Source organism: Zootoca vivipara, chromosome 1 (genome assembly GCF_965207765.1).
Source record: "Zootoca vivipara chromosome 1, rZooViv2.hap1.1, whole genome shotgun sequence".
Lineage (NCBI taxonomy): Eukaryota > Metazoa > Chordata > Lepidosauria > Squamata > Lacertidae > Zootoca > Zootoca vivipara.
In genome coordinates, this window is record NC_142582.1 from 93,735,490 (window position 1) to 93,741,489 (window position 6,000).

At 50.9% G+C, this 6,000-nt stretch overlaps 1 protein-coding gene across 1 annotated transcript in view; it reads right to left on the reverse strand.

Moving 5' to 3' along the window:
- The window catches only part of BAHD1 (bromo adjacent homology domain containing 1), a 66,740-nt gene extending 62,470 nt beyond the window's left edge, over positions 1–4,270 (reverse strand). Inside the window, exon 1 of the mRNA XM_035111179.3 lies at positions 3,795–4,270. The gene's annotated coding sequence lies outside the window, so the exon portion shown is untranslated. The remainder of the gene's footprint in view (positions 1–3,794) is intronic.
- Between the last annotated feature and the right edge of the window lie 1,730 nt (positions 4,271–6,000).

The window sequence follows — 6,000 nt, forward strand, 5'->3', positions numbered from 1 at the left end:
GCCCAGTATACCTGAAGGAGCGTCTCCACCCCCATCATTTAGCCCGGACACTGAGATCCAGAACCGAGGACCTTATTGATAGTGGCACCTGCCCTGTGGAACACCCTCCCAGCAGATGCCAAGGCAATAAGCAATTATTTTACTTTTAGAAGACAACTGTTTAGGGAAGTTTTTAATGTTTGATGCTGTATTGTTTTTAATATTCATTTGGAAGCCGCCCAGAGTGGCTAGGGAAACCCAGCCAGATGGGTGGAGTATAAACAATATTATTATTATTATTATTATTATTATTATTATTATTATTAAGTGCTGAGCTATCAGCACTAGAAAATCCCTTTAGGCCAGGTACTTCCCGCCCCTGTGTGGCATGGGCTTCATATTCTAACTGTAATGAAATATTGGATGGGTAAAAATCAAACAATACAACTTTAAAAACACACTAAGCAAATGAAAAAGTCAGCATATATCCTTGAAGATAAGCGTGCACTAGATCAGCTTACAAACCCGATGCAAGCAAGATTCTTGAACCAGCAAATATTCTGATTTATTATGATGCCAGAGATTCTTTCAAATGCATGAATTCCTCAAGCACTCTGTAAAAGTCCCTTTGGAATGTCACAAGGAAAATTTAGCATTGCGCCACCTACTTGAAACCAGAACTCTGGATCTCAATCCAATCTACAGAACAAATCTAGCAGCTTGCAAATGCCCTGTAGGCAAGAGCTTTACACATGGAAATTTTGGAAAGAAGGGCAACCTGTTTTGGCTCCCAGACTTTGAAAGTATCTAAACGCTTGAACGTCCAGCCCCCTCTTTGATTCTGCTTTGGCATTTCATGAAAAATGATATGAGCTTCAAAATAGAAACCAAAACTCAAAGTCACAGTTTATCCATCGATTCACCAGGTGATCTCAGGCATCTGCCTCGGATCAATTTCTTACAAAATGGAAACTAACAAAAGTCGATGCAATAAGGAAATGTTACTTGCCTTAAGGATTAGTCAGGCTACATATCTAAATAAATAAAAAGTAATGATCCATCTAGAACTGGCTAACCTCATAAAATCAGAAGCATCCGGAAAGGAGCAAGAGCTGATCTCCTGAAGTTACTTTCACATTATACTACAGAAAGCAACACAAGCAACCAGTTTTGTTTTCCATACAGACAGAAACAAATGGAATTCAGTGTCATTTGACTCTTAACTTCGTTCCTCTACATAAATGACAAGAAACCTTAACTTGGAAATAAAAACAGAAAGGTACTTTCCTAATCCTAACATTATTCTTCTACGTAAACACAACTTCCAGATTCTAGAAGCTCAAGTCAGATGTGTGAACATGTGGTCTACCTAATGAAACAGAATGCCTGATGTTCCACACTGAAGAATATCTGAAGAAGGGTGCATGCACACGAAAGCTCATACCAATGACAAACTTAGTTGGTCTCTAAGGTGCTACTAGAAGGAATGTTTTTATTTTGCTTCGACTACGGCAGACCAACACGGCTACCTACCTGTTCCACAGTGTAGTTATGCATAGGAGTGATGACACTGTTATAAAATCATCAAAATGAAAACTATACTGTACACACTTTTCACAAAATAGTTGTCCGACATGCAACACTGAGTTGCTACAATCTGAGTACAAGATTAATTTAATGCTGTTACCAAACATTTTTAGAACACTCATGAAGAACCCCTAAAGATAATTTTGCAATACAACTTCAATCCTCTTTTCTGTTCATAAAAGAAATGAAGTTCTAAAACGAGCCTGTAAAAGGTTTTTAAACACGTTGGAGATATACATTGTGGATGACTAATCAATCATATTTTAACCTTCCCACAATTTTGCACATCACTTGCAAACAGAAATGTTCCATCAACTGCACCATTTCAGTTCTCCACCCATTCCTGCCTATTCAGAAGGCTATGGTGGGAGGGAAGATAACCTGTCAGTAACACTGATGTGGATTTCATTCTGGATACCCATTTTCGCTCTCTGTTGAAACTGTCAGACAAGGAGGGGAAGGGGACTTCTTACCTACACTCTCTTGCTACTCTTAGGACATGAGGAGGGTGTGAAAACTGGTGTTAGCACCTTCTCCCTAAGTGCAAGGGGTGGCAGCTTGTGAATAGTGATAAAGGACATTCCAGTAGTCCTTACTGGAAGGGAAGATGATTCCAAATTTGATAGCCAATGCACTCAAAAACGTACATCTGATTTTGGCCTATGCAAACACTACACATCCAAGTTGTGATAAACAGAGAAATACCACACAAAACAAATATTTATATTCCCTGAACTATTAACGATTACAAAATAATTATCTCCAGGAACAAGTAATACATCCGCTTGGCTCCCTTTGTTTTTTGCTACCACTTCACAAATGTCTTCCACTATTTTGATGGCAGCTTTCAAATATCACAGCAAATCAGTAACTTTACTTTGCCTCACTGAGGCATGTCTCTTGAGCCAGTGTCAAGTTATTAAGTGCCTTGTTCTTTCTAGAGAAAACCCATCAAGATTCAGTTTCCGATGCCTCTTTCCCACGACCACTTTCTTTTTTTAAACCCTCTTAGGGTTGATCGCTTCTGTTCTGGCGCTCGGTTCCAAGTTCCTGTTCCAAAAGACCCCTCAGGAGAAAGAGAGAGTGTTGCATGCGTCTTTGTCTTTTACAGCCCATTTTAAACAGGACATCTGTCTCTGTGTCTGGTTTACCCCAAAAGGTGCCTCGGACCGACACAGCAGCCCTCTCCCAACTAGGAAACAAGACTGGGTGACAATGTCGTTTTCAAAGAGGCAGGGGACAAAATTAGGAACGGGGGAAGAAGAGAGAGAAGGAGAGAGAGCGCCAAGGAGGCCCTTCACGTGGTCTCCCATGGGTTCAGTTCCTGCCTTTCCCCCAGATGAATCGGGAGGGGGAAAGGGGGTGTTGTTTTTTCGATCGTCGATGTAAAAGTTAAATGGCTTTATTACATAACTTTAGACCTTAAAGCTAATCCCAGGAAGCGAATAGGCAGCCTGACCCTCGCTAGCATGATCCAAGTGGGCCACCGGGGAGTCGTTGTCAGAGCTCAGCCCACCTGCCACCGGGGGCCATTTCCTCCCTGCTCTCCGGAGGCCGGGTGATGGGCGGGGTGAGACGGGAGCAGCCCGGAGTGTCCTTCAGCTCGGGCAGAGGACCAGCCCGAGGGCCACGGCGCCCTTCGGGGAAGGGGGATCGCCGCCCACCCCCAGCGACAAGGCAGGCCCCCGGCGACACACACACTCGAGAGGAAGAGGAGGACGTTGCAGGGGAGCGGCGGCGGCTGGTACTGGAACCGCAGCCAGCAAACTAGCCACCCACCCACCCACCCACCGTGACACGAGGAAGATCAGGGAAACGGGCTGAGGCGCCCGGAGGGACACGCTGCCTGAAGACCTCCACCGATCGTCCTCCCTCCCTCCCCTCCAGGGCCCTCGTGCCGGCACCAGCCGGATCCCAGCAGAAAGTTCCCGGTGGCCCCCCCGGCTGAAGCCTGCGCGCCGACTCGTCGCCGGGGCGTCCCGCAAGAACCGCGCCCCCCTCCACCCCCCGCTTCCCCGGCGGCACCTGTTCCCATCACCCGCCCGCGCTCGGCAAGTTCCTCGACGCTGCGCCCTTCCAAGCAGCGCCGCCGCCGCCGCCGCCGCCTCTGGCTTGTGGGGCTCGCGAGGCTGGCGGCGTCGGCGGGCGGAGCCCCATCGCGCTGCCGGCCGGCCGGTGCAGATTGACGGGCTGACGCCGAACTCGCTCGCTCGCTCGCTCGCACTCACCGGGGCGCTCGCGGGCTGCTGCTCCTCCGTCGTCGTCGTCGTTGCCGGCGCCGTTCGGATCAAGCGGGCCCACCCAGGGCAGGCGGAGGCCCCGGCCGGGCTGGAATCCGGCGGCTGGAACGCCCCGGGGCGCCCGAGTCCCGGGCTCCACGCTGCTGCGTCAGCGCCGCCTCCTCCTCCTCCTCCGCCGCCGCGTAGCCGCCCGGCTGCGGGATGGGGACTGGAGGCGCGCCCCCTTCTGGGGCCCGCGCGCTCAAGGCCGGAGGAGGGGGCGGCGGCTGCTTCTCCTGCTCCCGCCGCGGCTCCCGCTCCCGCCGCTCCCTCGGCGCAAGGAAGGCTCGGCTGCTGTCCTGCCTCCGCCGCTGCTCCGCGCCCGCTGCTGCTGCCGCCTCCGCCTCCGATGTGCTCTAACTCCCCGAAAGCAGCAGCGGCAGCAGCGAGCCCCTTGCTCCGCTCAGGCTCCGTCCTCCCTTCCTGCTTCCTCGTCGGCAGCCAATCGGCGACCTCCCCAGCGCCGTCCGCTCCGACGCGCCCGCCAATCGCGAGGCACCTGGCCCGCCCCCGCTAGCCAATCTCCGCACCAACCACCCGCCCCAGCCAGGTCCCAGCGCAGGCAAGGCAAGGCAAGGCAGGCGGGCGGCTCCCAGCGGACACGGCATGGCCACGGCCGCCCAGCCAGGGGGAGGGGCGTCCCCACGCGAGCGGCAGCATCCTCCGCGCGCGCCCCGCCCCCCACCGCCCAACCTGTATTCTCAGCAGCCCCGTCGAGCCTCTCGCCCGCCCGATCGCTCTTTTCCCGCCTGCCCAAGTCCCCATCTGCTTTCCCCATCCTCCCCTGGACGTGAGCGGAGCGGGGGCGCCTTCCCTCCTCGCCTCGGCCGCCCCTCGTGCTGACCCACGCTGCTTTCCCCGCGGGGAGGAGAAAAGCCCCGAAGAAGTTTATTTAGCCCGGGTCCGTCCCTCCTGCCCCCCAAATTCTCCCCTCCTCTTCCCGTGCCTCTTTCTCGCCCTGTCACACAACGGACTAGCCGTCACCTTGGTCGGTCACCAGCAGCACCCTCCTCCCCTTCCATTCGAGCGCCTCTTCCTTTGTTGCATCCAGTCCCCTCGGGAGAGCTTCCATATTCAGGTCACCGGCTCTACTTGTCAGTCACCCTCCACCAGAAGCCGCCCACATCGGCCCGAGTCCCTCTGCTTTCTACCTACCTACTTTGCCCAGAAGTTCGTAGGCTAGCCTGCTTTCCCTCAACTTTCCCTTACTGATTGGACTTTCATCTCGACCAGTCTCTAAAGCTTGGAGGAACATTTGGACAGCTAAAGAAGAATCGCGGCCCCCCAAATCCCCATCTCCTTGCTAAGGGTGGGGTGGCCTTAGCAGCCTCACTTCCACTGTTGGGTACTTCTAGACTGTCCTTCCACCTCATCTCTGCAACAACAGGGCACCTGTGGACCATAGCTGTACACACCGTAGACAAATGCAAGCTTGATTGCATTACCATTTAATATGATTACATAGCACTGAATATTGAACCAAATCTTCAGCACAATATCAAGGCTGCAGAATAAATGAGCAAAACATTGCATGCACCTTGGTAATGTTCAGTGTGTGTGTGTGTTCCTCCTTCAGGGAGCCTAATGTGACAAATGTCAGGTTAATAGGACAGGCTTTTCAATTTTGCCTTCTAACTGTCCCATGTTCGTTCATTCTCATTTTCCAGTTTTGCTCATAGAGAACCAAAGGTTCTTTGCTGTGTGCTGCAAAAGACTTAGTTTGGGGGCATTTAAACTGATCTGGGATCATTTACTGCAGAATAATCTCTTGAAGGCTGTGGGCTACCTACCCTCAGGCTGTTTGCAGGTTGCGACCTTTTGAGCAGCTGGAATTTAATTCCAGGTCCGCACATTATCTACCTTAGATCACACACAAGCACTCTACCACCCCGAATTCTAACCATATTAAACTACAATGACTGATAAAAAGCCACATGAATGCATACATAATCCATTTTGCTTCTCAAGCTACAATTCCCTAAAAAACGAATCGACAAGTAATCCAAGAGTACCATGACACTAGCCTACTGCATGTACATGATTTCACTTTTGTATTCCTTGTGAATTATTTTGGAATAATTAACTACATCTTGTTAATTATTTTGGAATAATTAACATTTCTCTTGCTATAAACAAACACTAATATAAATTTCCA